Source organism: Cetorhinus maximus, chromosome 18, assembly GCF_964194155.1.
Source record: "Cetorhinus maximus chromosome 18, sCetMax3.hap1.1, whole genome shotgun sequence".
Taxonomy (NCBI): Eukaryota; Metazoa; Chordata; class Chondrichthyes; order Lamniformes; family Cetorhinidae; genus Cetorhinus; species Cetorhinus maximus.
In genome coordinates this window covers 31,027,042-31,054,566 of record NC_135896.1, presented here as the reverse complement: position 1 = coordinate 31,054,566, position 27,525 = coordinate 31,027,042, and positions in this window count along the sequence as shown.

Below are 27,525 nucleotides of genomic sequence, written 5' to 3'. Positions count from 1 at the left end.
ATGGGGTCTGCAGCACGCATCATGAGGGAACAACCTTTGCCATGAGGTATACAGTGACCAGTTAAGGAGGAGGAAGTAGGAGGGAGGAAGCAACCAACACAGCCCTTTCCTGCCAGGCTATCCTTAATTAACTCATCCGACTGCAAAAGCAAAAAACACAACCCAGATTTCCTATTTACCAATAAGTCCCACAACACAAACATTTTAAACCTGGTTTATAAACCAAACATGCAAATTCCAACTAATCACTCATGTGCATTCCATTTGTGTTCATCTTCCATGTGCCTTTGCCTTTTTTTGTGCTTCTCAGCAGTGCTGTGCCAGTGGCTGCAGCATGACTAGTGGAAGGCTGTTTATGGCCTTGATGCGTAACCTGGAGCAGCTATGGCCTAAGAACATCTGACTTTGGATTGTAGCATCTTGACATGGACAGCAGAAGTCTGGGCTGACAGGCACTGGAGGAGTGGCAATGGTGGGTGCAGAATCCTGCTCCAGACACCATGAAGGAGGCTTCATAGCCTTGAGTATATTAATAGTCTTTATTAACAACTCATAACTATGTACATATTTACAGTAGAGGGTACAAGTTGACTCCATTCTAGGTCTTTACTTCATCTCTAGACTGACCCTGGATCTGGGTCATGTTCCTTCTTACATCACTGTATGGCCGGTACTGTACTCTGTCCCACAGTAACCCTTTTTGTACCAGACCCTACTACTACACCCCCTCCCCAAGTCTTTATCCCGTGGATATAGAGTTACTTTAGTTTATTTCCAAGTCTTACATTGTTATAAGTCTTGTGCATTGACCTTATTGTTACAACCTTAATCCTATTCTAACAATTTTGCTATTACAGTATTAGCATTAACAACATTCTCACTACCTTATCCCCTCCCTCCAAATCTTTGAAGCTAGAGGTTCAGGTGGTATGGAGGCCTTATAACCCTTCCATATCTCACTCACCATTCTGCCAGGAGAGTGGTAGGCTCTGGTATTGCTTGTTTTTGTCGCTGGCTTGGAGGTTGGATTGATGTTTGGGTATGGTTTCATGCATTTCTTCCATTGCTTGAGGTTAAACCATGCCTGAATGGTCTGGCTGGCTTGGTAGTGTATGGTTGCTGTTTGCCTTGACTGTTGCCTGTAGGGTAGATGAAAATGATATGCATCAGCTTGATCTGGAATGAAAATGGAAAAACCTGCTCCGCAAAAAGGGGAGAGATCACAGGTGAAATCAGAGTCTGAATACTGTTACGGACAGCAGAGAGAGACAGGCAAACTGTTCCTATTTCCTCTTACCACCTGTCCGTAAGCAGAAAGTGTTTTGAATTATTTTTTTAAATATGCGGTGCCGTGTTTTCCCAATCCCTCAGTTTTTGTGATCCAATTTATTAATAACCTGCAATAAACTCAAGTTAGGGTTAACTTAGAAGGTTAAGTTTATGTACATTTAAAAAGCCGGGGGGAAATGGTCTGCAACCTCCCACTCCAAACACACACACCCACACACAGTAAAGTCAGTGGGGGGATGGAGAATAGAAAAAATGATTTTTACATATGAAAACAGCAGAAATGTATACTAATTCATATGATTTCCAGAGACCCAAGTCAAAGTCCAATGAGGAATTCTTTCACATAGGTGTTCGAGTTCAGCTGGCTGAAGACTAGAGTTGTAGTATTCGCTGTTCAGCTGGTGCTGACTGCAAGATGAAGTAGGTACACAGAGACTGAATTAGTTGTGTAGGCGATGGGATGAAATCTTCCATCAGAGATAGACTTCAATGTACAGGCTGTTTTTCTGCCTGGAGGGATCTGCTTCTTGGTGGTTCCCCAGCTGGATGTTACAGCAGACTGACTATTTCTCAGTACTCAAAGGGATATAGGGATTTGAAAACGGTCACTGGAGTCATGTGACCTTGCTTCTCCACAATAATTTCAAAAAGGGTTGTTTATCCTATGTCTGGAATTGGCTTTTATTTCAGGGCTGATAATGTCCCTGTTGAAAGAGCTACCATCTGCATTGAGGGTCTGGTGCTTGGGAAGCCATTGTCTAGGCAGACCCATTGACTCCACGAGCAAGGTCAGCTTATTTAATGCAAATGATGCTCTTGTGGTTCCCCTTAAAGAGCTCTGGACAGTCCCAGGTGTAATATAAGTCTGTTACTAGCTTTCTAGGCATAATGAGGTTAATGTGCAAGCCCCCTGGCCTTTTGTGATTATAAGGGACTGTACAATGAGAGATGAGATTCCAGAAGTTGAAAAAGAAAAGAATTATTTTGTTCTTGAAACTCTGACGGTTCTCAGACAAAGGGCCAACCCTGTGGTCAGGTGAATTGTAGGAGCCATCTTTTTGCTTCAGCATAAAGTCCATTTTTTAAAATTGCAATAAGGATAGAGTTTTGAATGTTTGGGGCGGAATCATCCCAGATTTGTGCTAAGTGCAGTAGTAGGCATGAAAATAGTTGTTTTACCTGCCGGCCACAATGGTAGGTTTTTGTGCCATATCATCCCATTCCTGGTGTGTCCTGTCTCATTAATTATGCATTCATGGGAACACTCCAGATCGCAGGCGGGCAGGCTCAGATTTGTCCGCCATGCCATGGCCTCAATGCTTCCTCGCTCCAGGCATCATGTTTAAAGCGCACCAAAGCACATGCCTACTTCATGTCTACAAACCAGGACTGCTCCAGGCAACAGATGGCCCTAAAAGCAAAGAAAACACCAGTCCCCAAATTTAGTGACACCTCTCTGGGATGCCTGCTGGATACAGTGGAAGGTCGCCGCTATGTCCTTTACCCAACTCTCGCCCAGCAGGTCCACCAGAGTCACCAATCGGCCTGGAAGGTGGTGGTCAGCACCATCAGAGCACAAAGGAGGTCAGCCATCCAGTGCAGGAAGAGGATGAATGATCTCATCCATTCCTCCAGGGTAAGTCAACCACCTCATCACTCTCAACTTCCACACTCACAAACCCATCACATATCCACAGGGATCTTACACCTCAAGGGACAACACCACTAACTCTCACACACACCCTCACATCTCCATCAAGCTCATATCCTCTGGAGCTCACATCCTCATCCTGTCTATGGCTCCACTCACCGCACAAACATTCCACACAGTGCTATGTGCCCTGCTCATACTCTCTCCATCTGTTTTCATGCAGGAGAAGCTGACTCACAACAGCAAGGAGAGGTCCCAGACTGGGGGTGGGGTGGTTGGAGTGGCCCACATTAGGCTCCTCACTCACTTTGAAGAGCGTACCATCACGCTGACTGGTGAGGACGTGGACCATGCCTGCGACGACAGTGAGATTGGCAGCGAACAACCATGTGAGGATCCTGCACCCCATCATCCCTCTCTCAAGGCAACTGGGAGTGCTCGCTCTCTCCTGCTTTTGACCCTGCCTCTGGCTCATGTGCCTTCTTACATCATTGTGTGGGCAGTACTGTACTCAGTCCCACATTAAACCCTTTAGGTGCCAGACCCTACTACTACAGTGGGAAGACGAATGTTGTCACCCTGAAAGAGAGAGCAGGCTCATGTTCCATGGTGCCACTGGTGCACCACCAGGTAGCACCTCAGCAATCCTATTAATGCATTGGAGGACAAATTGCTGGACTGCTGAGACTGCCTGAAAGCCTCTTTGCATGTTGGTATCCGCAGCCATGCTGGCAGCAATCTGAGCTTGCATGGAAGCAAATTGACCTTACATGACTTCAATCTGAGCTTCTCCTGCAACATCCAAATGGTGGCTGGCTTCTGTTTATGAAGCAGAGACATCAGCCATCAAACCCTGCATCATGGCTAGGCTGCAGATGTGCTGATGAAATTGGTCCCCACTTGCACCTGGAAAGGAGAGCTACAAACTCTGTGCAAAGCCCTGTGCCAAGCTTCTCCAAGCTCCTTGTGATTGACCGTAGGCTTTCTGCAGGGCCTGTTAAGGCACTAAGAAGTTCATTGTACATACGCATCAGGCCTCTTCTGCAGGCCACCCCATCAACACCCTCACCTGAGTCTTCTTCAGCAGAATTCATGAGTGCCCTTGCCCCCCAGTGAGGTGGAACTTGCACTACCCTTGTCCCCTGCCCAGACTGCAACTCACACATAGCCGGCCTCTTACCACATTCAAATACTACCTCTAAACTAATCTCTAAAGTACATGCTGTGTCAGTATTTGAGATGGTGGCGGCGAGTGTAAGAGAGAGTGACAAACTTTCTTCTTCATCACGTTCTTCCTTCTCTCCAACCTCTTGCTCTTCCACCACTACCTGGCTCGGCTGCAGTTCTTGGATATCTGAAAGGAGAAAAGCACAAAGATAGGGTTGTGGTGATGGGAAGAGGAGGAAAGGAAGATTTTCACACTTTTACCATCTGCAGCTTGTAAATTAGAAGAGATCGTGTGATGAACAGGAAGTGGGATGTGAGGAGGATTAGGTGGGAGAATACCGTCACCTTCAATGGTTTCAGCCCTGCTGCTCACCATAAACTTAGTCATGGCTGCTCCAATGGTAGTCATCACTGTCTCCTCCATTGGGACAGGGACATGCAGCCATGCCTGTTCCTCGTCACTTAGCCCCTTCTGCATCCAGCTATGCATCTCCTTCTCCGCAGGAGTGAGGGATATGGTGAAATCTGTTTTGCTGATGTGGATTTCATGGTTGAATATCTGAGAGCGTGTGCAAGCTGAGAGATGTAGATGTAGGCTTGCTTGAGGATGAGATGAAGCTGTGGATACTAGGTATGAGTCTTGTGGGATAGATTGTTGGTAAGTGAGTGATGGGGTTGTGTGTTGCATTGAGCAGTGTGAGAATGATGGGGCAAAATTTTAACCTTGGTGGGCAGGCAAGCGCCCAACCTGCTCGAGCATAAAATGACACGCATTGACGTCGGGCGAGCATCTCGACGTCAACGCACAGTCACGTGATATTTCAATCGGCGGGCACGCGCCAGAGTCAGCAGCACGCCTGCCGACAATTAAAAGACCTAGTAAGGCCATTAACAAGATATTTAAAAGAAATTTTTCCCTGCCCGTCCAACCTTACGGCTGGCAGGCAGATGAAAAGATCAAGCGGCCTTTGTACTTTTTAAGAAACCTCATCCACGGGCGGGATGAGCTTTCCTAAAGCAAATAAAAATAAAATTAAAATTTTAAAACTTAATTAATAACATGTCCATGTCCGTGTGACAGAGTCGCGTCAGGGGACATGTTTTATAACATTTTTAATTAATTTTTTTTTAATCTCCTCAACTCTGTGCCTCAGGGAGATTATCAAGCATGCACTCGCCCCGCTCGTCCTCCTCCCCCCACCCGCACAGGCAGCGTTGAGCGCTGCCGCTTGCGTTTCACACTGGGCGAGCTTTAATTGGCCCGCCAGCATGAAATTGCCTTCCAGCCTCGATCGTGGGCACCCACCGAGCCTGCCTGACAAGGGCAAGATTCTGCCCATGGTGCAATTCGTGGAATATGGCACTTAAGGAAACGTTCACTGACCTTGACCACTTATGTGAGATTATTAATATTTTGCGGTACTGCATCCAGGTCCTCCAGGCTTGACTTTTGGCATTTTCAAACATGGTTACTCAGTCCCATTACCTTTACAAATTTTGCTTGGAGTCCCTGCTGGCCCCCTGTGGCTCAATAACATCCTTCTCCTCTCCACCTCCTGCACCAAGGCCTGCAGTATTGGGAAAGCTTGGAGCTGCTTTCTGCCATATTAACTGTTCTCCATATCAAAATCACTTTTAAAGCCACTTCCAATACCTGCTCCAACCACCATGCACCTCCCCTTCAAGGTGGTGCAGGCTGGCTTTAAGTAGTGCAGGCCAGCTTGTGCTAGCTTCTCATGATTCTGTTCCCTAACTCAGGCATGCAGCCACTCAACAATGCATTTAGCATTGGCTGCATGCTGCAATCATTTATTTAGGGAGCAGGTAATCCTGCATTGCCATTCCCATGCCTGCTTTCAGGCTCTGTCCAACTTCATGGCCAAGACCACCAATTCCATCAAATTTTGTATTTATGAAGAACACAGAGATGCATGTTGCGTTATTTAGCTTGCTTACAGTTAATGAGCTTCACCATATGGCAAATTAACAAAGAATGAATTGCCTCTGAAATATTAACCAGAGCTCTAATTAATGCATTCAATGCTCTATATAAATAGAGTATGAAATTGGAAAATTAAATATATTTTAAAATCTCAGGTAGGATGCACTTCTAAATTCTCTCCTGTCATTTTAAATGACTGTTAATTAGATTAATAACCATGTATCATACAAAATGCAAATTAAGGTTCATTTATAAGAATTCTCCTTTACATTGTATTTAACATTCTTTATTACAATTTGGAATATTTAATGACATACTGTAATTAAGAAAAAAATCTATTACATTATCTGAATATCCCTGCAGGGAATAACTCGCACAATACTGGCTTAGCACATCTCAAAATACAGACTATAACTGCTATAATTATATTTCAGTGCAATGTACTGTCACCGAGTTCCAAATATGTTTTCCCTGTGGATCGCCACCACTCCCCTCAGCCCCAGCTTTGTCTCCATAAAAATGTCTAACCTGTTATATGTACTCCGTGTGGCGTTATTCTACAGATGTGTAATCCTTACTCTAAATGGATTAAAACAGAAGCCTGAGAAATTTGATGCAACATTGTTAGGCATTGAACTATATAGCCTTGCACGTGCGAATCCCAGGCTATCATGCCTAAAATATCTGTGGAGGTGAAGGGTAATCAGTGTTGATCACCACAAATTAGGACTGGAGCTGCTCCTGATTGTCACTGTCCATGCTGATTTAATGTTTTGCCATCACAATGATAAAAGCACATCACTATTGTTACCCAATAATTGACTGAGATGCTGCAATTACTAAGATTTGTTAATCAATAATCATAATTAATAATTGATTAATAAACTTGGTTAATCAAAAGATATTGCTGCTTGGATGAGCCCTGTCATGTTTGCATTGCTGAGTCGTTAACCTTTGAGCATGTTTTCAAATCCCATTAAATGCGCTACACCGTGATTTCCAATTCTCATTTCCCCCCATTTTATTGTTCTCACACAAAATCTATGCTTAATTCTACCTCTTTATTGTATGAAATTTTAATGTAATTGAACTGTTTATTCATAAAACTCTCTTCTATATAGCCTACATGTCAGGTTCCAGAGCTCTTTAGTGTCACTCATTGTTCATTCTTTGGCTGAAATCATTAACATGGGAATTAGAATGGCTGATACCAATAATCGCAGTATCAGCTAACATTTTCATTTATAGAATTACCTGGAAAAACTCAGCAGGTCTGGCAGTATCGGCGGAGAATAAAAGAGTTGACGTTTCGAGTCCTCATGACCCTTCAGCAGAACTGAGTAAAGTTAGGAGAGGGGTGAAATATAAGCTGGTTTAAGGTGGGGGGAGAGAAGTTGGTGGGGTGGGGGGTGTGGTGGTAGTAGGGACAAGCAAGCAGTGATAGGAGCAGATAATCAAAAGATGTCACAGACAAAGGAACCTGTTCCTTGTTCCTTTGTCTGTGACATCTTTTGATTATCTGCTCCTATCACTGCTTGCTTGTCCCTACTACCACCACCCCCCCCCACCCCCCCACCAACTTCTCTCCCCCCACCTTAAACCAGCTTATATTTCACCCCTCTCCTAACTTTACTCAGTTCTGCTGAAGGGTCATGAGGACTCGAAACGCCAACTCTTTTCTTCTCCGCCGATGCTGCCAGACCTGCTGAGTTTTTCCAGGTAATTCTGTTTTTGTTTTGGATTTCCAGCATCCGCAGTAGTTTTTTGTTTTTATTTTCATTTATATTCTTGCATCCAAAATAACAACTTCGCCTCCTGTATGCTGTTGATAGTCACAGTGAGACTGGCATACAGAGAAGCTATGTTGAAGGCACTGACATGTGTATCCTCAGTTTTGTCAATAATGTCCTCAAGGGTTTCGAATATAAATGTTTCATAGAAACATAGAGGTTTACAGCACAGATGAAGGCCAATTGCTCCATAGCCTGCTCTTTGTTAAAATAATCTAAATTAATGTCATTACTTTGCGCTCCCCTTATTACCTTGTAACCTCCTCTAATTCATTGCTACTCAAAGCCTCCTGCATAGATGCTCTTAACCTTTAGCCAACAACCTGTCTTGCAAACATACTGGACTGAATTTTAGGTCCTCCTACCCAATAAAGATGGAATGGCAACATCTTAAAAATAGCGTAAACAAACCAATCGCCCTAGCCCCAATGTCACTGCAGCCACCTCCATTTTGTTGGGGTCCACCAAACAGGTGGTTCAGATGAATGCCTGAAGAGGGCACAGAGCAGATTTAGATATTTAAATCGGAGTCCCACAATATAAATAGATCTGCATGGCTTTTTTTAGACTGCACTGCTCATGCTCCACCCAGTACCAGTTGCCGGCTAGATCAAAGAGGTACTAACAGGTCCTTTATTTTCTGGGATTGAGAGGAGCATGAATCCAATTAAAGACTACATAAGGTCCACCTGAGTCACTTACAGTTCAACGTCCCAGTCTCATCCCCCATTGACTATCTTCCTCTGGCCTGAAAGCCGGCCAGGCCATCCAAGATTGATGTGACCCTGAGATGTCGGGGACTCAATTTCCACCTGCGCCCCACCAGCTCAATATTAATAGTGCTCAGTTCTCTTGCTATCACCATTCTAGAAAGTTGTTGTGTGCTTTCACAAAAAAAAACCCAACCCAGGCAGCATGCACCATATCATGTAATATTATGCCATGCAGACAAGGATGGTTTGCCTTCTGTGAGCAAGAACACCAGGTTCTTGCTTATACCAGGGTTCTTACTTATAGGGCCAAGTTTATGTTGAGTCATGGAGACCCCGTGGACCTTTAAAAATGGCAGACAGGCCCACGAACTGGAAGTCTCGCCCCCATTTGTGACAGATCTCATTTTGGGAAAGAGTATGGTGTGTGAAAATGAATGGGGTGCAAATTATAAATTGTCAGGGCCGTTTAAACTGGGTACAGGGGAGAAGTAGATCCCATTTTCACTCCAGGAATGGCCTCAACCTACAGTGCTTGTTCCATAGTTTTATCATGGAGACATAAATGCTCTTGAAGGGCAGATAAGGTATGTAGAATTGTCAAGCTCTCAATTTATATCTCCTGCCCTTTAAGATTTGGAAAAAAATGCCTGCCTGTGTCTGTGGGAGTAAAAAAACAGTTCTAGCAGTTTTCAGAAATGTTTATTGACATAACTCTAAGTGCTATCATTATAGCATTTTTACTGCTTAACTGCTTCCACAACCTGTCATTATCACAGTGGGGAGACTAAGTTTACAATTTGATTGACAGCTCAAAGGGGTTACTAAAGGATTAGCTGTCTTTGATGTGGGGTTATGAATACAAATATTTGTTTTTACAAGGGATTGAGTACTTTGAAGGGATTTAAATGTACTGAATCAGCTGTCATGAATGAAAGTGTTTTTTTATATATAGCGAAGTCTGTAATAGATAATTAGAACTTTATTTTAATTAATCACAGCATGGCTTCTGAATCTGCCCATGGTGGATACTGGGTGAGTTGGCATGGAGAGTGTAAGGAAAAAGGGTGGTGGGGGGAGGGGGGCGTGGGTTGGCATAAGAGTATGAGGGGCCATTATGGGAAGATAGAGGGGCATTGGTTGGCATGGATGGGGCATGGAGAGTGGATGGTGAGGAGGTGTGCGGGATGAGGGCTAATATTTAACAATACAACTGGGACAAAGTCCCAAAGAACCAAGGCTGGCCTTTTAACCAGCCCTCCCCAGCACTCAGCAGCCCCTAAGGCCATCGCCAATCTGCGTCTGGGTGCCGTGGGCCCAACTCCATTCTCGATCACTCCCTCCCCCAAACAGAAAGAAAGTCCTGCCATTCAGAGCCATTTCTCCTGGGTGAGTGCACTCACCTGGGAAATTTCCCAAATCTGGCTCATAATTCCTATCCAGTAAAGGCAGCTGGAAAATACATACCTGTTTGGATATCAGTTGAAGTTAGGTTCAGGTTCCAACTGTGTAAACAGTTAGAGTTGCCTCAATGGGAGGGTGTAAAGGAGGAAAAGAGCATCAGGTGAAGAAAATGCTCTTGCCATGGTCTGTCCTTATGGGGCTTCAGGCCGAATCTTCCTCCGCTACCTCACCCAAAATAGCAACGGAAATTTCTGGAAAATGGGACAGTGAGGCATCCCACCCTGTCCTTGTCTTCATTCAATCCGGCCAGCACAAATTTACAGTGGAGGCCTAGATCTCTGGTGAGGCTTACAACACCCAGGCTGCTGTGGTCTTTGGGACATGCCTGTGCCTTGACGATCCCTCAGTGCGTTTTGTGTTGTTGTCCATTTTACAATGTATTTTAACAATGGAAATCCTGCTGGGTTCCCATTATGTACCAGCAATGAGCTCAATTCAGAAGAACGGATAAGGATTACAGAAATCCTACCCATGTTCAAGGCAAAGGAGAAGCAACGTTAACATGCACTAAGCTGGGGGAGAAATGCTGCGAGTCCAGTAGGTGATGATACAGTTAATCCAGCCCATAGTTTTGTGCAGGATAACTTCACTAAATTTATTCCTAGACATTGAGTGGAATCATCCCAAATTTGCACTAAGTGTGGTAGCGGACAGATAAAAGGATGTTCTACCCGTTGGGCACCGCATTGTCCCAAACCCACCACACTAATTATGCATTCCCATTTGTTTCCATGGTGGGTGGGCTCTCATTCACCCACCATGCCATCACCTCGGCGCTTCATCACACCGGGCGCCATATTTAAAGTTCAGCCGTGTGCACACCTCTCAGTGCTTCCAGCTCACCACTGCTGCAACGAAGACATGGCCCCGAAAGGCAAAAAGACTGCAGCCCCCAGGTTCACTAACGCATCCCTCGGGTGCCTTTTTGACGCAGTGGAGGCTCACTGTGATGTCCTCTACCCCCACTCTGGCTGCAGAATGGGCAACATCACTAATCCGGCTTGGGAGGCAGTGACACTGATGGTCAGCGGCAATGCCCTGCAAAAGAGGACAGCCACCCAGTGCCACTACAGGGTGAATGGCCTCATCGCCAGGGTAAATCACTGTTCTCATCACTCTCAACTCACACACTCATAAACCCATCACACATCCACGGGGATCTCACACCTCAAGGGACAGCACCATTAACTCTTACACACACCCTCACAGCTCCATCAGGCTCATACCCTCTCGAGCTCACATCCTCACCCTGTCCATGGCTCTGCTGATCACACAAACATTCCACGCAGTGCCAAGTGCCCTGCTCACACTCCCTCCATCTGCTTTCATGCAGTAGAAGCCTGCTTACATCAGCAGGGAGGGGTCCCAGACCGGGGGCTGGAGTGGCCCACATTAGGACCCTCACTCACTTTGAAGAAAGTGCCATCACACTGACTAGTGAGGAGATGGACCATGCCTGCGGTGATGGTGAGGTCAGCGGCGAACACCCTCGTAAGGATCTACACCACATCATCCCTCCCTCAATGCAAATGTGAGTGCTCTCACTCCTGCTTTTGACTCTGCTGCCATGCACTAATTCTCTCTACTTTGGTTCACAGGGAGCTCTGCCAAGCAACTGACACCCTCAGCCAGCCACTCCCTCAGCTCCGTCCACATCCTCACCTCCAGCCAAGAGGACATCTCCTCCATTGATGTGTTAGAAATAAGCAGCCCGGAAGACTCATCACGCGCTTACCCACACCCTGCATCAGCGCAGAGACACACACCTCAGTGGAACCTTGATGTAGAGCAGGCTCAGCTTCACAACCTGGTGGTCACTGCAAGACATATGTCCACAGCAGCAGGAGGCAGGTTCATGCAAGCTCCCCAGCACTCGGAGGCCTGCTCGGGATCAGGAATCTGTGAGGTCCGATTCAGATGACGAGCCTCTAGATTTGGTCTTCCAAGTCACCCTGGAGAGTCAGCAGAAGGCGTGGGAACATCACACAGAGCTGTTGGAAGCCCTCAGCAGAGTGACATGCGAGTTGGAGGAGTGCGAACGCCTGCTTTCTGAGGAAGTGGTGCCCACATGTGTATGTATGGGGGTCTCCTTGGGGAGGATGGCAGACACCATGGAGACCCTGGTCCAGCAGAACATGGAGATGTGTGCAGACCTGCACTCAATCGCAGGAGCCATCGGTGAGTTCCTGCAGTGGCGACATGAGAGGGCAACGGGGCACCTCAACGTCCCTCCAGGTGTTCCTCCCCTCAAGGAGTCAGGCTGGGGCCCCGGGGCACCTGAAGGGAGGAGTAGCAGCAGCTGGACACCCCTGGGTCATCCACTTAGGAATCTCAGAGGCTGTCCTCTCCCTCTAAGTCCTCTTTGCCTGTGAGCCCCTCAACCTCGTCCTCTGTCACCGCAGAGGGAGCAGCCGGCCAATGAGTCATTCTGGAGGGAGAAGTGTGTGTGTGGCAGAGCCTTTCAGAGCCTCATCCAAGTACTCTCTCCCTCGCACACGGATCCTTCACGTATCACACTCAGCTCAATGTCCTGAGCAGTTTGAATGCTGTCTGCTGGGGTTCGCTTTCAGTTGTCCATCTGAGCTGACCTGCATCTCCGCCCACCCACTGATCTCACTCCCATACAGCCACCATGATTGTCATTTCACTTTCAATTTGGACAGCATGGTCTGGATTTGTTTACTCATGCGCTCCCCCATCTTTTCCCCTCCCCTAGTCACCCATTTCCATTCCCCCATCACAGTTGATCCCCCTGGCTCCACCTTCCAATTCCCCTCCATAAACTACCAGCCACAGCCCTTTTACATCAGGGATGTCCCTTCCTTCCCAAAAATCCCACCCCCCATCCACATTCACCTCCCCAACTTCCTCCTTCCTACCCCCATGGTCCGTGTCTGCCTCCGAGTCTCCACCAAACACCCTCACCATCTCTTCTACCGCTATCACCGAACCCTCATGCTCCCACCCTACTGCTTCGCTCTGCCCTGGGTCATTCTCACCATGCTCTCATGCTATGCCCACCCTCAGTTCCCTCCGCAAGAGGCAGTCATGGACCCATCAGACCCCTCTGTTGCATGTTCACCTGCACACCCCTCCTTTGGACTCCTTCTCCCCTTGGAACCCCTTCCCCCTTCAGACCCCTTCCCACCCAGAACCCCTTACCCCCACAACCCCTTCCCCGCCCTTAGCCCTCCCATCCCCCCCAGATTCCCTCCTGCTTAGTCCCTCTCACTTCCTGACTCCCTCAGAGACTCCTACTTCTACCGCCACACTTAGTCCTTCCCCCTCACCGACTACTTCCTCCAGTCTAATTTCTTCCTCTAGCTCTACTCCTTCCCCCTTCCTGACTCCCTCCGGTACCCTCACTTCTTCCTCCACCCTTACTTCCCTCCATTCTCCACAATCCCTCCTCTCCCAGACTCCCTCCCTTCTCCACACTCCTTCCACGCCCATCCACCCCAGACTCCCCCTTCTCTCTGCCCTCCTATCTCCCCCAGACTCGCCCCCCCCCTCTGTGCACTCCTTCCTCCCCTTGGACTTCTTCCTGCGCTGTTTCGCAGCAGAGCCATATCCATGAGAATCCACCCAGCATGCCATGGATGTTCCTCCTGGATCCCATTGCTGTCGGGCTCCAGCATCTTCTGCTCCTCGAATGTCCCAGATGTGAGCAAGGCCCTGGCAGTAAGTCCCAACCTTTACACGTCACACTTGTCAAGACTTGTTCTGCACCAGCGTATTTTCCCGCCAACACAGGTGGACGATCCAGCCTGCCATCGATGGGCTGAACAGACGATCGCAATCTGGTTTCACAACGTCGTGAGACCAATTTTTGGCCTTCTCGCCATATTGTCCGCTGATGGCACCGAACACGCCTGATGCCAGTGGGCACAGAAAATCCCGACTATTAGTTTAAAGAACAAGGGAATATGGGTGAATTTGTGACATAGTCACATTTATGGATGAGTGTGCTCATGAAATTTGTGCAAGAGAAGCTAATGCCTGAAGTTTACGTACAAACATATGAACATACGAATAGGAGTGGGAATAGGTCACTTGGCTTCTCAAGTCTGCTCCGCCATTCAATAAGTTTATGGCTGATCTGATCCCCAATAAACTTTCATCCCTTGCTTATCAAGAATCTATCTACCTCTGCCTTAAAGATATTCAAGGGCTCTGCCTCAACCACCTTTTGAGGAAGAGCATTCCAAATTCTCACGACCCTTTGGGAGAAGTTTGTGACAAATCATTTGCTGTGCCCCTTGTCTGGACATAACAGGTAGCATGGACTATGAAATAGGAAAACGTGCAGTTCTTACTATTTAGGACTTGACACCTAAAGATTATGGGAAAGACTTGAAAGGTACAAAAAACACAGAGGACTACTGCTGAGAACCGACAATAGAGTGGCAACTATCTGGAAATTATGGTTGGAAGACAAAAATATGACAGATTATGTTTAGAGGTCATTTCTAGAATGGTTCCAAAAGACTGCTTAACCAGGAGTGCACGGCTCTGAGTCCACTGGTCCTGTGGGGCTGCTTATTTTGTGACCTCACGTTTGCAGAGAAACTGTTGAGCTAGTGGGAGCATGGATGCCCCACTAACCTGTGGGCAACTTTCTAAAGCTGATGATCAGCCAACACTCTGCAAGCATGTGCCAGTCTAGCCAAGCAGATCAGAGAGGGACAATGCAAAGGAGGTTTACTGTTAACAATGCAATAAAGTGGGGTTCAAAGAGTTAAGTTGCTGGTCTGAAAGAAACATTATGGCCTAATTAGGAAGGCTGATTGCAACTGTGAGACAAGAGATAGCAGCATTCTTGTGCCTGGTTACAGTGAACGAAGGTTTGCATAATCGAGGGTGTGGTCTGACACTAGTATATAAATATGTCTCACAGATTGATCGGTTGAGATGAAGAAAGGTGGGAGACAGCCTGTGTGAAGAATAAACACTGGTTTGGATCTGATGGGCTGAATAGCCTGTTTCTACACTCTAAAGTTCTGTGTAACTCTGTTCCTTGTAGTGCAACTCTATCTGATGTGGATAAATACATTTACTGAGGTCAAGATTACTCACACTCATGGTTTTTGATTAAATTAAACCTCCCCTCGACCAAAATATGGCTGTAGACCCAATGCTAGAAATACGAGTCTCAGCATCAGTGCCATTCAGAGTTTTGCTAAGAATAGATTTGGATGATGGCCAGCTTACTGAATAGGGAGAAGTTAAGGCTGCAATAAAGAAACTGTCCTCTTTAAACCCCATTCACTGAGCTGCGGTGACTGCTGATGGTGTCTTGCACCTGTCCAAACACAGTCAGGTGGTCCATCTGTCCATACATATGGGACCTGCTATTTTAACCTCAAGCGCTGTCAAAGCATGTGGAGTTCCAGCATATCACCTGTAAGTGTTAATCAGTATGTGGTTACTCAGAGGAAGCTGAGCAGCGCGAGTGGGTCAAACAGGACAGGATGACGTTCAGCATGCTGATCCTATGTAGAGGGATTTTGTGGAGTTGGAAGGAGACCAGAGTTTACAGGGTCATTTTAATCCCTCGACTCCCACCCCACCCCAAAACAAAATGCTATCAGCTCGTTAAGGGTACCCAGTGCAGTGGCAATCCAACACTACATGTTATAAATGATAAAAAAGCATCATTTGCTTTGTCTTATTAAGGGAAGAATTCTGAAGCAGCAGGGTTCATATCTTTAGCACATTAATGAAAGCAGAGTAAACTTTGCATTGGAGCATGGTTACATCAGATAGGTGGTGGTCATATGTATGGGGACTGACAGCAATGAAGCCTGCACAAAGCGTTCAGCCACTATTATCAGAGAGAGCTGTGCAGTGTAAGGCCATTTGTTTCAAGGTTAAACATGGGTACAATGCTGTCAGCCAGCTAGGCAATGTCCAGCACAAGTCACACAGCATGCAAGGCATAAACAAGTAAAGGATTCTTGAGTATTTGGAAAGCTCGTTTCTCAGGCAGGATCCTATGGTGTGTGGGAACGTGGGCAATTAAGTCTCAGCAAAACACTGTGAAGTTTGGACCTCACCAGTTCCACAGTAATAGTATTGACAAGTATCACCATCACCGAGAGGGGGAAACGGTAAGATGGCAGTCATGTGACAGAGTGGAAGTCTGCCCAGTTTCAATTCATAAGAGATTCCAGTGCACTTTGCATAATTTTAGCGTGCCCGTATTTGCAGATCACTTCATTAGCTTGGACCTATTGCTCCTGTTATGACCCTAGACCAGTACCCCAAGCATTTGGCAAGATCTGGTTAAGGACTAATAATGTTTTGTTTAAAGTAGACAAAGTTTGAAATTTAAGACACTCGCTCAGGTTTTGAACAAACAAAGTAAACTTTACTGTACAAGGTCAGAAAGATTAAACAATTTTCAGTATCTTTCTTATACCCTAACATTCCTATGTGGTACATGTTAATTAATGGGCAAACTGTGGTTGGACACAGTACACTGTACAAAAATAACAAAAGTGATCAAGATAGGTCCCACGGATTTCTCAGCAACCCACCTAGATGTCAGTAAACACTGTGAGTCAACCAGTCTCTTTGAAACTCTGTCTCCCTCATGAGGGACTCTAAACATTTCACTTTCGAAGATCAAGCCTCTGAATCCCCTCAAAGCTGCTCCAGCTCAGGCTGCCTCAACAACTACACGCCACCCAGGGTTTCAAACTCGTCTCCCAAGACTCTGCACTCCCAGATTTCTGAGTCTGCACTCTCGCCTTTGCCTGCTGACAGAACTTCAGCTTTTTAATTGCTGGCTAGTTTCACTGGGCTGGCATTGCCTCTGGATTTCACCAAGCTCCAATCTCCCTAGCTACACCAAGCTATAAATGGCTCCCAGGGCTTCTTCTGAGCCCTAACCCTTTGTAGCACAACGTAAATGACTTTCTGCCACCTTTTCATCTCCCCAACAACTTCTGAGCTCTAACTGCACAGAACCAGCTAACAGCAACAGTTTTGCTGCCTGGAGCCTGCTAACAGCGGCACCATTTCAGTATTGTCTCCTTATTTAAGGAAGGATGTAAATGCATTAGAAGCAGTTCAGAGAAGGTTTACAAGACCAGGGATGGGCATGTTGATTTATATGGAATGATTGGACAGGCTAGGCTTGTACCCACTGGAGTTTAGAAGAGTAAGAGGTGACTTGATTGAAACCTATAAGATCCTGAGTGGTCTTGACACGGTGGATGTGGAAAGGATGTCTCCTCTTGTGGGAGAATCTGGAACTAGGAGGTCACTGCTTAAAAATAAGGGGTCACTCATTTAAGACAGAGATGAGGAGAATTTTTTTCTCTCAAAGGGTCACGAGTCTTTGGAACTCTACCTCAAAAGGCAGTGGAAGCAGAGTCTTTGAATATTTTTAAGGCAGAAATAAATAGATTCTTGATAAGCAAAGGGGTGAAAGGTTACCAAGGTTATAATCAGATCAGCCATGATCTTATTGAACGGCAGAGCAGGGTTGAGGGGCCAAGTGGCTTACTCCTGATTCGTATGTTAGTATGTTTATATGGCCTTTTCTTCTGCTGCAGAACACTCACTCCAGCAAACACACAGATAAATTGAAACCCTAGAATTTTCTTAGGCTTTGCCCATCTCCATGACAGTGTAGCCTTCCAGGACTCGCTGCATACTTTTAAATTAATTGTAGCTCTAACTCCCTAATCAAAGCAACTTCCTGGGCTGCATTTCTTTGTAAGCAGTGTAGACATCTTGTCTCCATTTCTCCGGCTAAGTAAGCACATCTGCTGTTTTATGATCTTACCTTTCCAGCTGTTAACTCCTTAAGTCAACATGGCCCCAACCTTTTAAGTGTAATAGTTTTCAAGTTGCTTTAGTTGCATTTATCCCATTTTGCTGAAAAAAGAGACATGCTGTCTAAAGTTTTCATCTTGCACTCATCAGGATAGATCACAAGATTACCAACAGTAAAGAGAACAACAATTTATACTGCATGAGCAGAGAATGCTGATTGGTTGGCAAGTTGACTCTGGTAGAGTCAGATGCAGCGTGGCTCACTTATGCGTGCTAGAAGACACATATATTCACACACAGGGCCCTGTCCTTTGTAGGCAGAGGGAACATGTCCACCCATTGTGCCTTTTTCAACTAAACAAAAGCTTGGAGTCACCTATTACATGGCTCATTCATCATGGTAATTCCTTGACCAATCAGAATCGACCTGCCTGATTTAAATCTGAAGAGTAGCTTGACAGTTAATTGTTTCTTTGTGGCAATGCCTCTACCAATCAGAGTATAAATTGTTGTTCCCTTTACTGTTGGTAGTGTAATCTGTCCTGATGAGTACAAGACAAAAAGCTTTGACAACATGTTTCTTTTTTTAGCAGTACTCAAGTTCTACACTATCAAATGACTATTTATCCCATTTTCTACAGTGAGCCTTTAATCTTCCCAGAACTAAAATTTACCTCTAAAATATTACTATGAGCCATGAACTAGGTTTTTATAACATTCCCCACATGCAGGCCTTCTCTGTTGGCCCAAGTGAGCTGCAGCAGTGCTAATAGTTATCAATTTCAAGGCCATCTAATTGTGGTCCAAACACAGAAGCTTCATCTCTAATCCCATTGTCCTGATATAAAAAAGGATTTACATTTTTGGTGGTCTGTTATCATCATTGTGAAGCTTATTAGATAATTAGGTACAAGCAATAAATGCTGGCCTAGCTAGCGATGTCCACATCCCATGAATTAAAAAAATTTGAATGTTCACAGATAATGCTGGAGGCAAGGCCATTAGTAAACATTACCTTTTATCATGAACATTATACCAACTACGTATAATACAGACTCAGCACGAGACTCTACATAGAACTATCTCTTTTCATGTTGTGTGATCTTACATCATTGATAATGTAGAACATATATTTGCATATTTAACGTTAACCTTTTATACAACAGGTCCTGTCACCTGGAGAGGGACTGGGTATAGGTGACTAAGGCCCACGGTTTTGGGTGGTCCCTCAAAATGGCACCCTTCAAGCACTGAAGGTGTAGGGCAGAAGTGAGGCACCAGGGCTGGTGTATGCAACATCCCCTTCATCAAAATGTCTGCTCTTTGCTAGCTCCCTCCTCAGGAATCATCAGAAATTCTTGAGTAATGTAAAAGGGAGCAGGTACCAACCATTATATTTTCCTGCCTTGTTTCCTCTCCCATATATCTGGGAACTAAATGCTGAATGATGCATTGGGCAAGAAAATTAGCTTAATGGGAACTTGTCACTGTAGGCGGAATTTTCCATGCCCGCTAGCAGCGGGTGTGATAGGTGCCGAGCGCGGACAGGATGGCGCGATCTGGTTAAGCGGGAAAGCAGGTCGTGATTGTCCGCTCAGCCCGCTGATGGCGGGCCATGTTTCCGATCAACGGTTGGTAGGAAGCTCATTGTAATACATTAGCATTTTATTAAAAGGCCATCCCTCCAGCGTCTGGACCCCCGCCAGATTGTCCATCCACATTGGCAGGAAGGCACGTCAATGTGCTTCACAATAGCACACAGGCAATGTACACTTGGCGGCCTTCACTTTGGGGAAACTGAGGCGAGTGAACAGCATCGTTTTGCACAGCTTGCCAGGGTCGCCTGTTGGTTGCAGGCTTCAGGGGCGCCTGGGGGCCTGGGTGAAGTGCCACCCTGCCCCAGAGGCGACTGTTTTCATGATGGGGGGAGTGGTGTCCGGGGGCAACTGCTACCCTGCCACAGAGGCGACTATTTTCGGGGGGTTGGTGCCCAGTGCAACTGCTGCCTGCTGCCTGGCCCCAGGGGTAACTGTACGTGGGGTGGGGTGTTCGGAGGTAACTGCTGCCTTGGTTTTGGATCCCATGCACAAGCAATCAAGGTGGGGGGGCAGGGTAAGCGAGGGGAGTGGCCATGCATTAGGGACACCTGTATAAACTGACCATTCCTCTGCAACTGAGACAGTTCAGGCGCAGCCACCTTGATATGATTGGGGTCAGGCTCCTAGCCCTGGCTGCCCACGCAAGCAACGCGGAGGCACCCATGTGCCAGCAAGCCCTCCAGACCTTGCCCCCCGCCACCCCGGCCCAGACTGCGAGTCTGCGACCACTTTACTGGACCGTGCAACAGTTTGACGCACAAGTTGTACAATCTCCTCGCCAACACTGGCCTTGTAGCAGTCACTGCTGGAGGAGCTCACAGCCCCTCGCAATCTCAGCATCCTGATTAGGAGCTGTGTCTCTCCCATGTCAGGGCAGCCATGCAGCGCACTCATCTGTGGCCATCCGAGGGATGGCTAGCACTTCCCGGGAAGCGTTAAGGGGCGATCACACAGGGCCAGGAAAGGTGCTAAGTACAGCCATGATAACCACGTCTCTCTCTCTTTCATGCTGCAGGAGGACCACGTCAGGATCTCGGATCCTGGTGACCTAGCTGTATGCCTGATGGTCTACAGGGAGTGAAGACAACGGAGGAGAGAGCGACTCAGGTTCCTGGCCACGCAAAGGCATGAGCAGCAACCTCAGGAAGAAGGGGCAGCAGGGGCTCCTGCACACACTGCCCAGAAGTGACAGCGAGCCGTGGCCGGTTGGCGCCTAGTGACACCCAGGGTCTAAAGAGACTGCCTGCCATTCCTGCAGTTGACTGAGAGCTAGTGTCGCTGAGGACTGCGCATTCTAAGGAACTAGCCGCTCATAACTGTCACTTACTGCAGGACTTGGTGCCAAGGGGACATGGAGGGCATCCACTGCCAATGGCTGTGAAAGTGACTGCGGCGCTGAATTTCTATGCCAGTGGCTCCTTTCAGGGCTCCACAGGTGACCTCTGTGGGATCTCACAATCTGCCATCCACAAATGCACCCATGAGATCACGGATGCCATCTTCTCCATGGCACACAACTTTGTGCATTTCGCCCGGGACCGGGACAGCCAGGATGCATGGGCCATTGGATTCGCCCAAATCTCGGGATTCCCACAGGTGCAGGGTGCAATTGACTGCACCCATGTAGTGTTCAGGACTCCGTTGCTACACAATATGGACTACATCAACCGCAATGGCTTCCACTCACTGAACATGCAGCTGGTATGCGACAACCAGAAGCACATCCTGCAGGTGTGCGCACGGTTTCTAGGGAGTGTATGACGCGTACATCCTCAGTCGCTCGCAGATCCCTGCAGTCTTCCAGGAAGCCCCACAGAGGCTGCAGGGATGGTTCCTCGGGCACAAGGGCTACCAGCAGAGGCTATGGTTGATGACACTCATGTGATGGCCTCAGACTGCAGCAGAGCAATGGTATAATGAGGCTAATGCTGCAGCTCGTTTCTTGGTGGAGTAGATCATCGGGATGCTGAAGATGAGGGTCTGGTGCCTGGAATGGTCTGGTGGAGCCCTGCAATACAGTCCACAGAGGGTGTCGCACATCATCCTCTTCTGCTGTGCTCTTTACCACCTGGTGCTCCAACTGGGAGAGGAGCTGGCTGAGGAGGAGATGGAGGAGCTGCATGTCTCCTCCAATGAGGAGGACGGCAGTGGGGATGAGGGTGAGGACGCCCTTGGTGGTGACAATGACAGGGATGAGGCTCTCACACTGGCTAGATGGGGCAGGCGCGCTCAGGAAGCCCTCATTGCTGCTAGATTTGTGGAGGATGATGACAACATGCAGTGAGGTGACCTCATAGATCCTCACAGCACACTTGTGAATGTTTGACTCCAGTCTGGCTTATCGCAGCACGAATACCCTCTGTGAGAATGCTCCTGTCATGGAGAAGCAGTGGAGGCCCTAATACTCGCTCAATTGCAGGAGGATGATGACAACATGCAGTGAGGACACTCCATGAATCTTCACATAGCCTCTGTGAATATCTGACTCCTGTCTGGCTGAGGGCAGCTCGCTTGCGCTCCATGACCAGGGCCATCTCAGAGACGCAGCCATGAAAATTTAGATGCACCTGATGCTGTGTCCGCCTTCAGCACCTGAGCCCTTCAGGAGATGGTGCACAGCATCACTGGTTGCAGACACTGGTGTGATGGGAGCCAGCCCCACGTTAAATGTCCTGAGAGCAGATAGTGAGAATGCGAGAACTCTGTGGCGCCTGCCCACTATATTCTGGCAGCAATGACCAGCACTGCCAAGGTGTAGGCATCAATAATGTTTCCAGGGAGTGTGAGGCCGGACCATCACTTTGGTCTGAAGGCTGCACAGAGCACAGGGGAGAGGCCCTGGACTGAGACACCTGCCTTTATCTTGTGCAGAAAAGTTTCACATGTGAGTGACAAGAACACTGCTCATCTGAACAAGGAGCCACAGGCAAGGAAACATTCTTAGGTGTTTATTGACAATAGTGAACAATATGTAGAAGTGACCAACACCCGTGCCCAGGCTGTGCAACTACTTTTCCTTAACTGCCCTAACCCTGCCATTACATCTTGGTGCTCCCTGGACATCCACAGCGGAGGTAGAGGCAGCCTGCTGACTGTGATGCCCTGTCTGTGATGACCATGGTGGGCGTCCTCTGGAGGGCTGAGACTTAGAGGGCCCCGGCCTGCATTCGGGGTCCTGTTGTGTAGTAGTGGCACCCTCCTCGGCCTGTGGAGCTGGAGCTGCGGAGGTCACAGGAAGAGAGGATTCAGATGGGGCCGGACACTCCCAGAGTCACCTTGGTGGATGACCCTAGGGTGTGGACATGCTGATCCTCCTCCCTGTGGGTGCCCGAGGGCCCCTGGCTGACTCCGTGAGGGGAAGGAGTAGCAGGAGTGAGATCAAGCTGTCCCGCACCCCTCTCATGTACATACTGTTAGAGGCCCACTATGGCATCAGTGATGGAGTTGAACCTGCGCAGCAGTGTAGGAGCGACGTCCTGGACCAAGATCTCCATGGCGGCCTCCATCCTGCCAGTGTTGACCTCGATGCGTTGCAAAACCAGCGCTATCACCTCCGCCTGAAGACGGATAGGCTCCTCCATCATGCCTTGTAATGTGAGGAGTGCAGCGGATGTCCCTTCCTGATGTTCCCGGGCTTGCCTTTGCAGCTCCAGCAACTGTGACATGACCGAGTCTAGAGGCTCATCACCTGACTCGGACCCAATAGGGTCCTGGCCTCCAGCGGCCCTCCAAACGCCGGGGGCCTGGTAAGTCCCTGCCGCCCTCTGTTGTGCATCAGATGAAAGAGTGTAATGCCTGTTTTAGATATGCTCCAAGCCATTGAGTTTCTCTGAATGGGTCATGCACTGGGACTGCTCTGTTCAAGTTTTCTGAGCATGGACAGGGCCCAGTAAATGAACGGGGCCAAAAACGCAAGCTGATGTTGAGCCTGGTGAAACGGAGGAGATCATTCATCCTCTTGCGGCACTGGGCAGCTGTCCTCTTCTGAAAGGAGCTGGTACTGACCACCAATGCCACCGCCTCCCAAGCCAGATTGGTCGCATTGCTGTCCATCCTGCATCCAGAGTCAGGGCAGAGGACATCCCGGCGGCCTCCACAGCATCCAACAGTCGCTCGAGGGGTCCCTCATCAAAACTAGGGGGCTGCAGTGTTTTTTCCTTTGCTGGCCATGTCTCCTGGGCGGCGGTGGTGAGCTGGTAGCGATGAACAGTGCGCTGGCGGCTGCCTTTTAAACATGGCGGCTGGTGGGATGCAATGGCCGGGTGCTGGCGGGAGGGCGAATGAGAGCCTGCGCACCTTGGAAACGGCGTATTTCCTGGAAATGCATAAATAATGAGGCAGGTTTGGGACAATATGGCGTAAAAACCTGCCATCGCTGCCAGTGGGTAAAACATCGTTTTACTCGCCCGCTACCGCACTTAATGCAAACCCGGGAAAATTCCACTCTGTATCTCTGTTGTCACTGCTTTCTGAGATCAGCCTGCCTTTATAGAGGGAGAGGCAAATCCATCTATTTAGCTAGTACGTAATGTTACTTCAAAGTGACTTGACTGATTCCCTTTGCAGATTGCTTTCCATGTATCGATGGGCCGAATGGCCTAATTTCTGCTCCTATGTCTTATGGTATCACAACTGACCATGCCATCAAGGTCGACTCACACCCATTGCAGGAGTGTTGCTTTGTTCTACAGATATTGGAAATTGAATTCATTAAACATTTGGGCAGCCCTTGTGCCTTTAAATCCAGCTTTGCCTGTAATATATTGTTTCAATACAGGAATAGGTGAAACACTGTCATACTTAGTCTTCAGTGTGACTGGAAAGCATCAGAAATTGGACTCCAATCTTTGGCCCATCCCTGGACAACACCACGGGAGATATATTTGTTTATTGCTTACGTTCTTTGGATTATTGGATTAATAATTTAATAATAATTGAATAATGATTTCAGAAATAATCTATTCAGTTATTTTTATTTGTAGTTTTATTAAGGTGAAGAATCATAAAGCAAGGAATTAGCTATTGCTTCATCAAATCTTCATTTTTTAGTTTTAATAATTTTAAAATAAAAAAGGGTGCAATGCTGGACAAGTCAGTTTTAATTTGAAAGGCTGTGTAAAATATTACTTAGAACATCGCATTTAATTTTAACACAGCTCCAGACAGTGCAGTATTTTTAATTCTGTCAAATAACCCATTGGAACAGGTGGCAGAGCAGCCGCCTCCTATCCAGATGGTTAAAGACTCAGTCCCCACTAGACTATCACTTGCACTCACCTGGTAAGTTTAGTCAATGCTCCACTGGGGCCCTAGTTAAACTGCCTTGACATGAAAAGTCTGCTCAATCTTGGAGACCAGACAAGCTAAAAGTGTTGGCTTTTCCCACTGAGTGCACTACTTGTCAGTTAACTGCAGAGCTGTATTGATGGGCCTGTGGAAAATGAATGGCCCAGGTTGACTTGTCTGCCTCACTGAGGGATGGAATGTTTTTCTCCTTTATGCTGAAAGTCACAATTGGCCATGTTCCCATTAGTTATAGCATAGGCTGCAAATTCACAACTAATGCCCAGGTCATGTGGCAGAAGCAGTAGAGCATGCTGTTCCTGTCTTAAAAACTCTTCTATTCCCTCTCCAGTGGTGAACCAACTGAAAAATCAACCTTCTCAATTTGTGCTTGTTTTAAATTGAGGTAGAAAACCTGGATGAACCTCAGTATGGACAGGAATATGTGACTTCTACACTTCAAATACATCATTGCGTCCCGACTACTGTACTCATGCTGGGCCCCATAGGAACTCCCCACCATCAACACTTGAGGTGCAGATGGCAACACAAGTGCAACTATAGCAAGATTTTTATTTTACTGTGTGTGGAAAAAAGAAGTATAGCAATCAGAAATACCACTTAAAAAATCCTATCTGCCTTGCAAAAGTCTTTACCATTTCTTAAAGGGATATCTACAGGAAGGACAGTATTTGAAGTACACAGTACTACTTAAAGCGAATATATGCATATTATTTTTTTTAATATAAGAACTATTTCCTTATCTTGGATTTTTCCCACCAATTTCATACAAATGAATGGAGTCACTGGAGCTGCAACAATAGCCTGCATTTATATGGTGACTTTAACATAATAAAATGTCCCAAGACTCTTCACAGGAGTGTAATCAGACAAGGATTGATCAAATGATACCTGGGAAGGTATGGGGATAACCCAAAACCCGAACCATGAGGTGAAAATTGGTTATGTCCCATGTTTTGGTCCTTAAGTGAAGGCATTCCCCAACCAGCACATGCAAGGTTTTCCCAAAATTGAGCCTTGGGCATTGCTCCAAAAAGTTAAACAAGTTGCCAATGCCTTTTTGAAGCAGGCACATTTCAGGGAATTCGCCTTCCAAGCATTTGCCCTCAGGTAATTCCCATAGACTGGAGGAGGAAATGACAGAAGTGGGAGCTAGGAGGAGAAAACCTGCTCTTCATGGCTCAACATCAGTTTGCCTTTTTGGTGTCGTTTATTTACTGGGCCCCATCCATGCTCAGAAAACCTGAACAGAGCAGTCCCAGTGCATGATCCATTGAGAAATTCAATGCCTTGGAGCAGATCTAAAATAGGCATTACATCCTTCACTGAATTGCTCTTCCTCCCTCTTCTTCTTACACCCTTTCTTCTCGTCCTCTCCACCACCTCTTCATGCCCTGCATCCATGACCCTTCCTCTCTCCCGCTCCTCTCTCCATCCCCTGCTCTCTCCCACACCTCTACATCTCTTTCTTAACTGCTGAACCCTCTCCTTCTCCTCACCTCCATCCACTCCGTTCCTCCTTATCACCTGCCTCCCCACCTCTCTCTCACCCTCTTGCCCCTTCACTCCTTCCTCCGCCCTTCTCTCTGCTTCCTTCCCCTCATTAATCCAATTCAATTACTCTCTCCCTCCACTCTGCTGGACCTGAACTGTGCACTTAGTCTCCACAATCCATGAGCAATTCCACAGAAGATCAAGCAGTTCCTAGGGAAATGCTCAAAGTTCTAATGGATATGCTCACACCAGGATATCAGCCTTTCCTCATGAGGGTGTGAATAGAATGAAAAGAGGGGGGTGGTGGGAGCATACAGGTAATATTACTGGACAAATAATCTAGAGACCTGGATTGATGCTCCAGAGATATGAGTTCAAACCCTACTACCGCAGCTGAAAGAATTAGATTCAATCTGAAATAAAATGCTCATTCGTAATGAGCATGAAACTACCAGGTTGTTGTAAATACTCATCTCGTTCACTGGTAGAGTGGCCATTTGTCTGGTTTTACATCAGAAGGTTCAGTTTTTAGCTGGTCTGCCCACTGTCCGGTACTGCTTTCTGCCCAGCAAGTTGTGCCTTACATTTAATGCATTACCGCTGTGAAGCACGGGCAGGGGCCTGTGTTCATTCCTTTTCTTAACTGCAGCAACCTCAAACTAAACACTTCTTCCTGACTCGTGCTCAGTTGGTCAAAGGTCAATGTCATTAAAAAGTTAATAAAGGGGAAGAGGTGAGCTATATTTACGATAGCCATGTCATATCTGGGGGTAGCCGGACCATGCGGCACATTCACTTTATGGTAATATCAGGGTTGAAACTGGAAAGGGCCTCGAGGCAGAGGCTGAGTGTCCATGCTGCCAGTTCTGATTTGTCCTCTGTTATGCCTCACCATTGTGCCTTTGTGTGTAATGATTTCATAGGACCTTGGCTCCGAACAAATCCTTGTCACCTCAGCTGGTTGCCACAAAACCTCTGTGGGATCCTGGATGCAAACTTGTTGTCCCAACTATAAACTTGGCAATTTTGTACCCATATTTTTATTGTGCACGTTGGTCATCTTCTCTTGAAATTTTTAAAGTTCTTTTGTAGTTTCTGAGAGAGTAGAGTGGATAAGAGTTGGTAAATTGGTATGCACTGGTCTGTTGAACATGAGCTCTGCTGATGATGGAATAGTTGCACTTATATGTGTAGCTTGCAGATGTAACAATGCAATGTATAGATCTTGCTTGGTCTGTCTACATTTGATAATTAGGGATTTCACTGTATGAATCATTCATTCAGCTAGGCTGTTAGATCTAGGATAATGAGGAGAAGAAGTAGTGTGATT